Source organism: Rutidosis leptorrhynchoides, chromosome 3 (genome assembly GCF_046630445.1).
Source record: "Rutidosis leptorrhynchoides isolate AG116_Rl617_1_P2 chromosome 3, CSIRO_AGI_Rlap_v1, whole genome shotgun sequence".
Lineage (NCBI taxonomy): Eukaryota > Viridiplantae > Streptophyta > Magnoliopsida > Asterales > Asteraceae > Rutidosis > Rutidosis leptorrhynchoides.
Genome location: NC_092335.1, coordinates 631045644 through 631060925, shown reverse-complemented (window position 1 = coordinate 631060925; position 15282 = coordinate 631045644). Strand labels below are relative to the sequence as shown.

The following is a 15282-nucleotide window of genomic DNA, read 5'->3' as shown; positions in this document are numbered from 1 at the left end:
GGCTAAAATATTAAGAAGGGGTTATTGAACTTTGGACCATAATTAAGGTTTGGGCAAAAGACCGACACTTGTGGAAATTGAACTATTGACTATTAATAGATGGGGGGTATTGTCTAATTGAGTGACAACTCATTGGAGTCTGTCGAACCTATCTTCAAATTAATTAACCTAATAATTAATAATGATTATGGTTGTCCTATTTAGTGATGTTCATATGGAATCTGTTATAATCATTTAATTAATCAATTGGGTTGGGTAATTGATTATTCATTCTGATCAAGTGGATGAATTAATATTCATAAACTAATTAAAACAGGGGTGGATTACATACAGTGATAACTGGTGTAATTGTTGACAGAAGTGATAACTGCGTCACAGTTTAAATCCTTAATCAGTTGGAATATTTGACTTCGGGTATAAGGGTAATTTGACGAGGATACTCGCACTTTATATTTATAACCGATGGACTATTATGGACAAAAACCAGATAGACGTATCAAATAAACCAGGACAAAGGACAATTAACCCATGGTAATAAATTAAAATCAACACGTCAAACATCATGATTACGGAAGTTTAAATAAGCATAATTCTTTTATTATATTTCTCATCGTATCTTTATTTACTGTCATTTTATTACTCGCAATTTTATTTACTGTCATTTTATTTATTGTCATTATTTTACGCACTTTAATTATCGTCATTTATCTTTACGCTTAAAATATAGAATCGACAAACCGGTCATTAAACGGTAAAACCCCCCTTTTATAATAATATTACTACTTATATAATTATATATATTTTGTATAAATATAGTTAAAAATATAGTAAGTATCACCAGCTCCCTGTGGAACGAACCGGACTTACTAAAAACTACACTACTCTACGATTAGGTACACTGCCTATAGTGTTGTAGCAAGGTTTAGGTATATCCCATCCGTAAATTAATAAAACTTGTGTAATTTTGTATCGCTTTTCGTAATAAAAATAAGTATATTTCGTACCCCTCACGCTACATCATCAAGTTTTTGGCGCCGCTGCCGGGGAGCGCTAAAACGCTATATTTTTAATTATAATAATAATTTAATAAATATAATAATATAATAATATTGAAATAAAATATAATAATATAATAATATTGAAATAGAATATAATAATATAATAATATTGAAATAGAATATAATAATATAATAATATTTTAGAATATATTTTGAATCGTAAAAGTTTTAAAAAGTCGTATTTATTAAATACTTCAGGGGTATATTATGTAACTTGTAATTAATAATTTCTATCATGTCGCTTTCATGTGAATAGTAAATTAATTAATTTCTTTTCATTTACTATTCATGAATAGTAAATGAATTAAAAAAAAAGTTTTGAAAAAAAAATAATAATTATAAAAAAAGTATTAATTTGTAGAAAAAATCATTTTTTTTAAAAAAAAAAAAATTGTAAAAAAAAAAATTCATTTTTAAAAAAAAAAAAAAAAAATTAAAAAAAAATTTTTTTTTTAAAAAAAATAATAAATAATAATTTTTTTTTAAGTTTTATTACCTTTAGATTTTTAGACTATAGTTACAACTTTTAGTATTAAGTTTATTTTTAGCGTAGTTATTTTTTTATTTATAGATTTTTAGGTTTTGCCGTAAAATTCCTTAAGTGTTTATTCCTTAGACTAAGATTTAGGTGCTTTAGAATTTTGCGACGCCGTTTTTCGCGCTACTTTCTTATTTTTATTTTTCGACGCCTATTTTTCGACCTTTTATTTTTCGACATTTTTCGACGCGCAATCTATTTCTTTCTTATTTCTCGACATTCTAGTTTTTAGGACTTAGAATTTTCTATATTTCTTATCTAATATTTCTTAAACGAAAAGGAAAATTATCTAAGTGGTTAAGTTAATAGACGTTGACATTTTTCTGGTTCGTAGTAATAGTTGGATTTGTTAGTGGCAAGTTGTGGGCTTCCGATTTAAAGGGTCCTGGCTTCCTGCTGCATCTTTTGGCTATTCGAAACGTGGGCAAAATCAGAAAAGTCTATTAATTGGACAACTTATATAAGTTTTTCTTATTTTTTTTATAACTAATAGGATATTCAGTGAATGCACCGAGCAAAACGTTCACCACCTTTCATACGTTCACCACCTATAACTCGATCAAGACATCTAGCCAATATTGTCGCCGTTGATTTTTCTTTAGAATCATCATCTAGTCGACCAAGAACTCCAACTCAAATTTCCGATAATCCATCTTTTGAACCCGACCTCACAATTGAGAATCCGGAGAATATTCAGGGACAATTCCAAGATCCAGAACCACTAATCATTCCTCCTGAACCACAAACCATTAAATCAGAATCTTCTAGTGATTCGTATTCAACAAATTCAATTATGGAAAATCTGGAACCTCTAAGTATGGAAGATCGAATGAGAGCCACACGCACGGGCCAAGGTCACGCCATTATTAAGCCAGAAGTTAATGCGCCAGATTATGAAATCAAAGGACAAATTCTACACATGGTAACTAACCAATGCCAATTCAGTGGTGCACCGAATGAAGATCCTAACGAACACATTCGTACGTTTAAAAGAATTTGTACACTATTCAAAATTCGAGAAGTGGAAGATGAGCAGATCTACCTCATGTTGTTTCCCTGGACTTTAAAGGGAGAAGCCAAAGATTGGTTAGAATCGTTACCTGAAGGGGCGATTGACACATGGGATGTTTTAGTTGAAAAATTTCTTAAACAATTCTTTCCGGCATCTAAAGCCGTGAGACTTCAAGGAGAAATTATTACGTTCGCGCAAAAGCCAAATGAAACATTATATGAGGCGTGGACAAGATTCGGAAGGATGTTGAGAGGATGTCCTCAACACGGTTTAGACACTTACCAAATAGTACAAATATTCTACCAAGGTGTCAACGTTGCTACACGAAAAGACATCGACATAACAGCTGGTGGTTCCATTATGAAGAAAATCGCAACTGAAGCTTACAAAATTATTGATAACACAGCCTCCCACTCTCATGAGTGGCACCAAGAGAAAGATATATATCGTTCATCTAAAGCGGCTAGAGCCGATTCTAGCCATAACTTTGATTCCGTTTCCGCAAAAATAGATGCTTTCGAGAGACGAATGGAAAAGATGAATAAAGATATTCACGCAATACGAATCAGTTGTGAGCAATGCGGTGGACCACACTTAATGAAAGACTGTCACATTGAACAAACGATGGAACAACGTGAGAATGTTGTCTACATGAACCAAAGGCTGGAAAATAGTTATCAGAATAATTATCAACCGCCAAGGCCAAACTTCAATCGAAATCAAAACATTCTTTACAATCCAAAAGGACCCGACAATAACTCGTATAACCAACAAGGTCCGAATAACCAACCAACTCAAAACAACACTTTCAATCAACAAAGACCTGGCTTGTATAAACCACCACAACAAACCGAAGAGAAGAAGTCAAATCTGGAAGAAGTGGTATTTAAGCTAGTTGAATCTCAAACACAATTTATTGAAACTCAAACCCAAACGAACGAGAGATTTGATCAGTCATTAAGAACTCAACAAGCTTCCATTTTGAATCTAGAAAAACACGTAGGTACTCTTGCTAGCATGATGAGTGAGAGGGAACAAGGAAAGCTACCGAGTAATACTGAAGTAAATCCTCGGAATGAGAATGTTAACATGATATCAACAAATTCTGAAAAACCAATACCAGAAGTTGGGGAGGTTTTAGATGTAAGTAACAATGAAGAAGTTACACCACCACCACCACCCGAGTATGTAAAGCCAGTGGTGGCACCATACAGACCACCCATCCCGTTTCCAAGAAAAGGAGTTGAGTATGAGCAAGTAATAGGTAATAAAGTTTGTGATACCTCTGGAAAGAAGAAGAAGAAGAATAAAAAAGTGCAAGAAACAAAAACAGTAGAAGTAAACCCGGTGAAGACAGTTCCACCAAATCCTCCTCCTAGGATAGGTGATCCGGGTGAATTTATTGTTCCTTGTCTACTTAGTGATTGTGTCATGTATGATGCACTAGCAGATTTAGGTGCAAGTGTAAGTGTTATGCCTCTTTCATTATATAAGAGATTAGGAGTAGGTAAGTTAAGTCCAACGGATATGAGTGTTCGACTCTTTGATCAAACCATTAAACACCCAGTTGGAATTGTTGACAACCTACCCGTTCAAGTAGGCAATTTAACCTTTCTAGTCGAATTCATTGTCATTAACATAGAAGAGGACCCAAACATTCCTCTAATTTTAGGTCGACCATTCTTAGCGTCCACCAAGGCGTTATTTGATGTAGGAAATGGTAGAATGACACTTAGTAGTGGTGACAAATCGATCACCTTTATGATTCGAAAGACTAAATCTCCACCAACCAAAACCGTTGAACCAGCAAAAACGATTGGTAAGAACCATGTTGTTTTACCAACTCCAACGGTAATACTTAGCAATAATGAAACGCCTAAGTGTGGGGAAAATGAAGTAACACCTAATGATGACATGATAACAAAGAACCCCGTTGTTGATACGAAATTAAATGATCCCGTTATTAATAGTTCAATGAAGAAACTTATTAAACGGATTCGCGATGCTAGAACCAAGGGGAACTTTAAGTTATGTAACCGGTTAGTATCCAATCTATCACCTAAAGAAAAGGAGAAACTAGTTGAAATTGTGGATATTACACAGGAATCCGACCAATGGCTTAAAGAAAAAGTCACGGATATGCAAGTTGATTATGGACCAAGAGAAATTAATGATGAAGTTAATCACAATTTTGACACCACGGCTACCTAAGTGTGAGGAGATTCAAATATTCTAAAAAGAAAATGCTGTTTGGAGTTAGTTGTTCTGTTCTCGTGTAGTTCCGAGAATGGAATCCGATTGGTCTTTTCCGGTAGCAGACACTAAAGAACTAGTTTTCTCCCTCCATTCTGAATTTTTGTTTTGTAGGTTTTTTTTATGAAATTAATATGCATTTTAATTTAAGTTTTTAAAAACAAAATTTACTTTAATTCATTAAGTTGAAAAAATGATTTCTAAAATTTGTCGTGAGTTGAAGACTAGGTCATTAAGCCGAAATTACTTTACCCGAGGGCGGGGCGACAAATTTTGTTATCATTATTTTTAATTTTATTGATTTAAAGTATGCCAAAAATATTATACTTTATAAATTTTTGAAAAGTGGGGTTATAAACCAAACTTCAAAAAATATATATATATATATGTTTGTATTTTATCTTATGTACAAAACAGGGTAAAACAATGCACTTTCAAAGACTGTCATTAAAGTTCAGCAAAAGGTACTAATTTTGACGAAAAGACGCAAAACAACAAATATGATATAACAAATGAAGGAATGAACGATGAGGCGCCATCTATCATTCGACGAGCTTTGTAATTACAAACTCGGTAGTTTTAATCACTTTTCTACGCTAATCACCCTCATGAATTTAAATTATAGTCTGATTTCATGCCAATGAGGGCATTGCATGATCTTAAGTGTGGGGAAGGGTTATAAATTCTCTCAGGTTTATACTTGGTTTATTTGCCAAATTTTGTGAAAATTTGAAAAATTTTCAATTAAATGAAGTCAAAATCATGTTTATACATATTTATGAACGGTGAAAACTATGTGATAATACCGAAATTATCGTTACCTCGGAAAGGACATAAATTGAGAAACAACCTAAAATGCTTGAATTCATTTAAAATGGAATAAAGGAGAATAAAAAGGCAAAGAAAGAAACTAAGTGTGGGGAGAATGTACCAAGTTATTCAATTAAAACCTATCTATCACATATCTTTGTACAAGATTATTGCAGGTACTTTTGTTTTGGATAATACTAATCAGTTTTACCCGATTTACTATAATACTTTTGAAAGAAAGATGGATCTACACGATGAATCAATTCCATCATTTGAAGGAAGTAAAGTCTTCCGAAAAAGACACGCGCTTCTTGATTTAGGTCATGAAGTTGTCGTCCAGACCAGCTGTAGGTTGACGAAAAATCTAGAAAAGTCATCACTAAAATCAGCAGGAAATCCACGGACCTCAGCATCAAACAGGGTCGCCAAGTGGTCAGATTTATCCTAACCATGAGAAGGATTTATCTCGTACAATGGGGAGGCACCGTGCAAATTAGCTTAATAAGACTAATGAATCAGATCTCCAGAAAAGGATAATCTCCTTAAAGATTAAAAATCAGCTTTTAAGACTGATAATACTCAATCCTAGAGATTGACCTTAAAGATTGAGAATTCAAACTCATGGAATTCGATGATATCTAAACTCGAGCATGAACGAGAAAATATTTTGATCAAAAATACAAACCGATTTGTTTTCTGAAAAACCATTTTCAATGCGTTCATTACCATTGAACGTAAAATCCTAAGAAATTCACCTGGAATTCATTAGGTCACCTGAACCAAATCGGGTGTCAACCGTAAGAACGGTGGTTGCATAGCATGGTCGGAGACAGGACCTTGTGCCAGACCGAAAAATCATAGGATGATCTTTACTATTGGTCCTACCAAGGATAGTACTAGCATCCGACACGTCAAAAGACCATAATCATCTGCATGTCATGGGACATTGCCTTAACAGTTTCTTGTTCATCGCTTTCCTTTACAACCGGACGGTAGTTTACCGAAAGGTAATATACGGAACAAGTAAACTGGATGTGTGCTTTCCGATACAGGGATAGCAGTGGATTACACGAACCTAAAAGTTTTAGCCAAAATATTGATCCACAAATATATTTTGCAACACCGATAATGGATCAAATCATAAAACTTGTCTAGGGTAAAATCTAGCATGAATTTTCAAAAGATCAAATGTTTTCATAAAGATCCAATTTCTTTGAAGGATCTAAATTTTTATAGTCATGTGGGACTGTAAACCGCCTTTCAAATGTGCACTTTGCTTTGGAAACCGAAAGTAAATCGGCTATTTGATTGCCAGTGTCGTTGACCTAAACCCGAGGCAACTATAAAGGACACACCCACCTTTAACCACATTGTTACTATCATTGTTCATATCGCCGTATTGAAGTCACTGATGTACAAAGTGTGAAGAATAAAGAAGTGATTCAAGTGTTTTTCAAGACTGTATTGCTTGAGGACAAGCAACGCTCAAGTGTGGGGATATTGATAAGGCTAAAAAGGAACATATATTTCATAGCATTATTCCCCAAGAAAGACAAGATTTTAGTTGCAATTATTCCATTTTCAAGTGATATCCGTTTATATTAAATAAGTGCGAAGACAAAAGGCGAAAATGACAATTTGAAGACACAAAGGTCCAAAAAGCTAAAAAGTACAAGATACAATTCAAGAGGTTCAAATTATTGATGAGGAACGTCTCAAAATGACAAGAGTACAAGTCACAAAACGCAAAGTACACGATATTAAATTGTACGAAAAGGCGTTCGAAAATCCGGAACCGAGGCATGAACCAACTTTCAACGCTCGACGCAACGGAGCTGAAAGTACAAGTCAACTATGCACAAGAATATAATATAATATTTAAATAATTCATAATAAGAATAATATTATATAATAAAAAGTTGTTAATTGAGCATAGTTCAGGGGTCATAAGTGAAAATTCAAATTAATCATTTGCATATAAAAGGCCATGTAATCGATGAATTTAAGGACACCTTTTCTTTCTTTCTTCCTTCTGTAAAGAAATATATATTTATATTATAATTTTAATTTAAGTTAATTTTAATAATAAAGTTATGGTTTAGTTGGGTTAATGTAAGAAATGTTTTACGGGTTTTAAAGTCGAAACTCTGCCCGTGTAACGCTACGCGATTAATCACCACTGTAAGCTATGTTCTTCCTTTTTAAATTAATGTATCGTAACTAAGTTATTATTATGCTTATTTGAGCCGAAGTAATCGTGATGTTGGGCTAAAATATTAAGAAGGGGTTATTGAACTTTGGACCATAATTAAGGTTTGGGCAAAAGACCGACACTTGTGGAAATTGAACTATTGACTATTAATAGATGGGGGGTATTGTCTAATTGAGTGACAACTCATTGGAGTCTGTCGAACCTATCTTCAAATTAATTAACCTAATAATTAATAATGATTATGGTTGTCCTATTTAGTGATGTTCATATGGAATCTGTTATAATCATTTAATTAATCAATTGGGTTGGGTAATTGATTATTCATTCTGATCAAGTGAATGAATTAATATTCATAAACTAATTAAAACAGGGGTGGATTACATACAGTGATAACTGGTGTAATTGTTGACAGAAGTGATAACTGCGTCACAGTTTAAATCCTTAATCAGTTGGAATATTTGACTTCGGGTATAAGGGTAATTTGACGAGGATACTCGCACTTTATATTTATAACCGATGGACTATTATGGACAAAAACCAGATAGACGTATCAAATAAACCAGGACAAAGGACAATTAACCCATGGTAATAAATTAAAATCAACACGTCAAACATCATGATTACGGAAGTTTAAATAAGCATAATTCTTTTATTATATTTCTCATCGTATCTTTATTTACTGTCATTTTATTACTCGCAATTTTATTTACTGTCATTTTATTTATTGTCATTATTTTACGCACTTTAATTATCGTCATTTATCTTTACGCTTAAAATATAGAATCGACAAACCGGTCATTAAACGGTAAAACCCCCCTTTTATAATAATATTACTACTTATATAATTATATATATTTTGTATAAATATAGTTAAAAATATAGTAAGTATCACCAGCTCCCTGTGGAATGAACCGGACTTACTAAAAACTACACTACTCTACGATTAGGTACACTGCCTATAGTGTTGTAGCAAGGTTTAGGTATATCCCATCCGTAAATTAATAAAACTTGTGTAATTTTGTATCGCTTTTCGTAATAAAAATAAGTATATTTCGTACCCCTCACGCTACATCATCAACTATATAGGCTGAAGGGAAACGCATGTTTTCTGAATTACAAAACCTAAACGTCCCGTTTCCTCCTTCAAAAGTGATGCACCCCGCACCCGGGTCTAATTTACCACCCGCGGTTGAAATGAACCCCCTACCTACTAGCAATGGAACATCATGATCGGTTGGCATATCGAAAACGGTGAACGGTACCTCAATGAAAACACCTTTCACACTAACCATAACCTTATTAACCACCCCGAGTGCCTTACATGTAGTATTATTACCAAGCGTGATTTCGGCATCGGATTTCTTCAACTTACACAACGAACATTCACCATGAAAAAGTTGCTTGTACGTCTCATATGACATTATGTTAATCGAAGACCCCGAATCGGCTATCACCTTAAACTCTCGATGGCTACTAACAAGGTGAGGTAGCACCCCTATAATACTTAACTCAAATAGTATCTCGCCCGGGTCATCTTCTTGATAAAGAATCACCGGTTTACCGCGTGCACTCTCATCCAAAGGTAATTCTTCATAAAGATCATCAAAACATTCATCCGAAATAACTTCGGACACCGCATCCTCGGATGCATCATCAAATCGCCCATCATCTTCCCACTCAACAAAATCAGGCACATGACTAATAGAAACATTTTGATCAAGCCATGAGTCAACACTTTCTTTGCTATCACCTTTTCTCGATTCATTCACTCTAATCACCCTAAGTTGTTGCATTTGCATAGGTTCAAACCGGATTGTTTCGACTACTTTAGCATCATCAAGTGACAACCCGGTAGCAATCTTCAACCGTTGCCCATTAACTAAGAACGGCTCCCCACCTTTTGGATCCTTAATCTCAATTGCCCCGTACGGAGTAACCTTAGTAACCACATAAGGACCGTTCCACTTACTTCTTAACTTACCCGCAAACAACTTTAACCTGGAGTTGAATAACCACACACTTTGCCCCACTTCAAACGTCCTTCTACTAATTTGCTTGTCATGAAAAGCTTTCGTTTTCTATTTGTAAATCTTTGAACTTTCATACGCCTCACGTCTAAGTTCCTCTAATGCTGTCAATTCCAACTTCCTTGCATTTCCTGCCTCATCTAAACTCATGTTCACCTGTTTAATAGCCCATTCTGCACGATGCTCAATTTCAACAGGTAAGTGACATGCCTTTCCATAAACAAGTCGGTAAGGTGAAGTACCAATAGGGGTTTTAAAAGCTGTCCGATAAGCCCAAAGCGCATCGTCTAGTCTTAAAAACCAATCTTTGCGATTAGGATTTACGGTTTTTTCCAAAATTCTTTTTAGTTCCCTATTAGATACCTCCACTTGCCCACTTGTTTGGGGATGGTAAGGCGTAGCAATTCGGTGATTTACCCCATAATCCCTTAAAAGTTTAGCAAAGTAGGAGTTCTTAAAGTGTGAACCCCCATCACTAATTATGGCCTTAGGTACACCATGACGACAGAAAATGTTTTTCTTGACAAATTTAAGGACAACTTTGTGGTCATTTGTTCGTGTAGCCTCAGCCTCCACCCACTTGGAGACATAATCCACGGCTACCAAAATATATTCAAAACCAAAAGACGGGGCAAAAGGTCCCATAAAATCAATACCCCATACGTCAAAGATCTCACAAACCAAAATTGGGTTCATGGGCATTTCATTACGTTTATAAATTCCCCCCATTCTTTGACACCTAGCACAATTTTTGACATATTCAAATGCATCTTTAAAAATAGAAGGCCAAAAGAAACCTGAATCGAGTACTTTGTACCCGGTTTTCTTTACCCCATAGTGTCCTCCGCATGCAAAAGTATGACAATGTGCCAAAATGTCCTTATGCTCCTCTTCCGCCACGCATCTCCTAATGATTTGGTCGGGTCCAATTCGATAAAGAACCGGATCCTCCCAAATATAATGCTTAACCTGCGACAAAAAGTAATCCCTCTTTTGCTTGTTCCAATGTTCCGGTATCTTGTTAGTCACCAAATAATTAACAATATGAGCGAACCAAGGTACCTGCACAACACTAAACAAACATTCGTCCGGGAAATTCTCCTGGATCGGTTTAGTAGGGTCAAATGGTGGCGGGGGTATCCTAGATAAATGGTCAGCTACCACATTTTCTACACCCTTTTTATCCCGTATTTCTAAATCAAACTCCTGTAGCAACAATATCCACCTAATCAATCTAGGTTTAGACTCTTTCTTCTCAAGCAAGTGCCTTAAAGCACTATGGTCCGAAAACACAACTACCTTAGACCCCCACAAATACGATCTAAACTTGTCTAAGGCAAACACAACTGCTAGCAACTCTTTCTCGGTGGTGGTGTAATTGATTTGGGCATCCGAGAACGTCTTACTAGCATAATAAATCACTACCGGCTTCCTATCAACTCTCTGTCCCAAAACAGCCCCTGCTGCATAATCACTAGCATCGCACATTATTTCAAAAGGTTTGGTCCAATCGGGTGACTGTAAGATGGGTGCTTCGGTCAACTTTCGCTTAAGGGTGTTAAAAGCTTCTTTACATTGGTCATCAAAGTCAAATGGTGCGTCCTTTAGTAGTAAATTACATAATGGCTTAGAAATGACACTAAAGTCCTTGATAAACCTACGATAAAAACCCGCGTGTCCCAAAAACGATCTTACCCCCTTAACATTTGTCGGGTAAGGTAGAGTAGAAATAAGTTGAACCTTTGCCCTATCGACCTCAAATCCCCGTTCAGACACAATATGTCCCAAAACCACCACTTCCCTAACCATGAAGTGACTCTTTTCCCAACTAAGAACTAGGTTGGTTTCGGTACATCTTTTCAAAACTTTTTCTAACATACTCAAACATGACTCAAAAGATTTGCCAAAAATCGAAAAGTCATCCATAAAAATCTCTAACGACTCACCTATTAATTCAGAAAAAATGCTCATCATACACCTTTGAAAAGTCGCGGGTGCATTACACAAACCAAAAGGCATACGCCTAAAGGCATAGGTTCCATATGGACAAGTAAAAGTCGTTTTCTCCTGGTCATTAGGATGAATAGGTATTTGATTATAACCCGAATACCCATCCAAGAAACAATAAAATTTCTGACCTGACAGTTTTTCAATGATCTGATCAATAAATGGCAAAGGAAAGTGATCCTTTGAAGTTGCAGCGTTTAGCTTCCGATAATCAATGCACACCCTCCAACCCGTCACGGGACGAGTTGTGATCTTTTCACCTTCCTCAGTCTCCATCACCGTTATTCCTGCTTTCTTCGGCACTGTTTGTGTGGGACTCACCCACTGACTGTCAGAGATAGGGAAGATTATCCCTGCATCCAACCACTTAAGAACTTCCTTTTTCACCACCTCCTGCATATTTGGGTTTAACTTGCGTTGTGTATCGCGAGCAGGTTTAACCTCAGGATCCGTGACTATCCTGTGCATACATACCGAAGGACTTATCCCTTTCAAATCAGCTATTGTCCACCCTATTGCAGCTTTGACCTTATGAAGAACTTCCATCAAAGCCTTTTCCTGCACACCTGTCAAATCTGAAGCAATAATAACTGGCAAAGTGCCGTTAGTTCCCAAAAACGCATATTTCAAATGAGACGGTAAGGGTTTTAACTCAAGAGTCGGTGGTGACTCTAGTGAAGGTCTCGTGTTAGTATCAATGGATTTAGGCAGTGGCTCATATTTATGAGTCCACGGTGGCAACCTAGAATCCATTGTACTTGCTACTGCTAATTCTACCGCTTCGACCTCTTCACACTCGACATCCTCTTCCTCACCTAAACAAAATATCTCTACTGGGTCGTCGGTTATTAGGTGAGAAGTATGCTTATCAACTAACTCATCAATCACATCTATCCTATAACACTCATGGACATCCGGTGCACGAAGAGAATTAAAGATGTTAATCCTCATCTTGCGGTTACCGAAGGATATGTCCATGGCACCCGTTCTACAATTAATGTGAGCATTAATGTTGGCCAAGAACGGGCGTCCCAAAATTATAGTGGGTTGGGTATCTCTATTCCTAGGCTCAATATCCATAACAACAAAGTCTACCGGGTAGTAGAAATCCTCCACTTTTACTATTACATCCTCTAGTATCCCCCTAGGCATTTTAATTGATTGGTCCGCTAATTGGATAATTATATCGGTTCGTTTCATTAGGCCCAATTCAAGTCGGTCAAATAGACAAGAAGGTAAAATATTAATGCTAGCACCTAAGTCCAATAACGCCTTTTTAACATTCACATTCCCTACGGTCACAGCTATCAAGGGAGTCCCTGGGTCTTTAAACTTAGGTGGAAGTGTTCCCGAGACAACCGCACTTAGGTGCTCGGTTAACTCCACCTTCTTAGGTAAGTTTGCCCTTTGCTTTCTCTTTTGAGTGCAAAGGTCCTTCAAAAATTTAGCATAAGAAGGAACTTGTCTAATAGCATCAAGAAGGGGTAAATTTATTTTAACCTGCTGAAAAGTTTCCCACATGTCCTCTTGCTGAGGTCCCTTTTTCCCATAAGGGAATTGATTCGGGGACTCTAGGGCCTTAGGAAATGGGACGGTTTTTGATTCCGTCTCCATTATCTCGGTCTTAGTAACGGTAGGTTCGGTCAATTTCACCCCCTCCCCATTATTATCAATTTCACTTACCTCCTCCTCGTCAAGAACAATTGGAGACTTACTTGCTTCCGGTTGCTTTACCTCTGTTTCACCAACTTTATTATCATACTTTTTCCCGCTTCTCAAGGTACCTATCATATTAACACTATGACCTTTTCCTTGCTCTTTGTGATTTGGATTCAAAACCGTATAGCTTGGAATGGTTCCTGGTTCCCGATTACCCTTACTTTCCGCAACATTACCTATTTCCTTGGCCAACGCACCAATCGACTTATTTTGCACCTCTATCATCTTCCGCATTTCGGATATGAACGCATCCATCTTAGTATCTGAGTTAGGTGGTTGGTTGGATGAAGTACTAGTTTGGTTTTGGTTGTGGTTTTGGTTTTGGCTCTGACTTTGGTAATTGTTTTGGTTTCGGTTGTTAGGGTAAGGATTTTGATAGTTTCATTGGTAGTTGCCTTGATTCTGAAAATTACCCTGATTTTGGAAGTTGTTCGGTGGTCTAAATTGGTTCCCTTGATTAGCATTCAGCGCGTTGTTATTACTCCAACTAAAATTTGGATGATTTCTCCAACCTGGGTTATATGTGTTAGAGTATGGATCAAACTGCCTTCCCTGAACCTCATTAACTTGTTCTTCCACCAGTTGTTGATTTACCGGTGGGATCCCATTTCTGCATCCGTATGCATAATGAGAAGGATCTCCACAAATCTCACACACTTCCTGTACCTGCGAAACATTACAAGCAAGACCCTGGTTTGGGCTGTTAAATATAAGCATTTTTAAGTCATCCAATTCTTGCTCTAAATTCCTAGATGAACTTCCCGAGTCGGAAACATGGTTTACTCGGGATGTACTAGGTTGCTTACGACTAACCAAAGCTTGGGTCTTTGAACCCTTGCTTAACTGTTCAAAGAAGGTCCACTCTTCCTCACTAGGTCGAGTTAAAAATGCCCCCCCACTAGCGGCCAAAAGAAACTGCCTGTTTTGGGAATCTAGACTATCATAGAAAACTTTAACCAATTCCCACCTAGGTATCTCATGATGTGGACAAGCCCTAAGTAACTCCTTCAGACGTTCATACGCTTCATGAAATAATTCACCTGGTAACTGTTTAAAGGATTTAATTTGCGTACGCATATCTGAAGTTTTACTTATGGGATAGAACTCTTCTAAAAACCGTTTTTTCATTTCCGCCCAAGTATTAATACTACGGGCGGGCAAGGAGAGAAACCATCTTTTTGCCTTTTCCTTAAGTGAGTAAGGAAATAATCGGAGACGTACCTCATCATCAGTGAAACCGTTTACCTGATTAGTAGCACAAATCTCGTTAAACTCCGTAATGTGTTCGTATGGTTCCTCATTAGCCATACCTCGGTAGGTTGGCAAGATTGAAATAAGTTGAGGTCGGACCTCAAACCGTCGGTTGTTTCCTCCTGCCTGTGCAGGATAAACAATGGGTGAATGATCCTCGAAATCACCCGGTTGGTAGTAGGTGTCTACTCCTCTTGGTCGGTCAACCATATCGTCTCGTTGCTCAAAAACTTCCTCTTCAGTATCGGAATCTGACTTAGGAGAGTTTGGTGGAACAATCGTATGTGACTCTAACTGTGCTTGACTTGATGCTGAAGCCACAGTTGAACCTTTATGGATTCTTGAAGCTTTTCGATTAGCTTTTGCTGATTTCTCGATTTTCGGGTCTAAAGGTT

The 15282-nt window shown here is 36.6% G+C and overlaps 1 pseudogene; it reads left to right on the top strand.

Moving 5' to 3' along the window:
• The first annotated feature begins 14609 nt into the window (after positions 1 to 14609).
• Positions 14610 to 14723, top strand: LOC139903270 (small nucleolar RNA R71; annotated as a pseudogene).
• Positions 14724 to 15282: the final 559 nt, after the last annotated feature.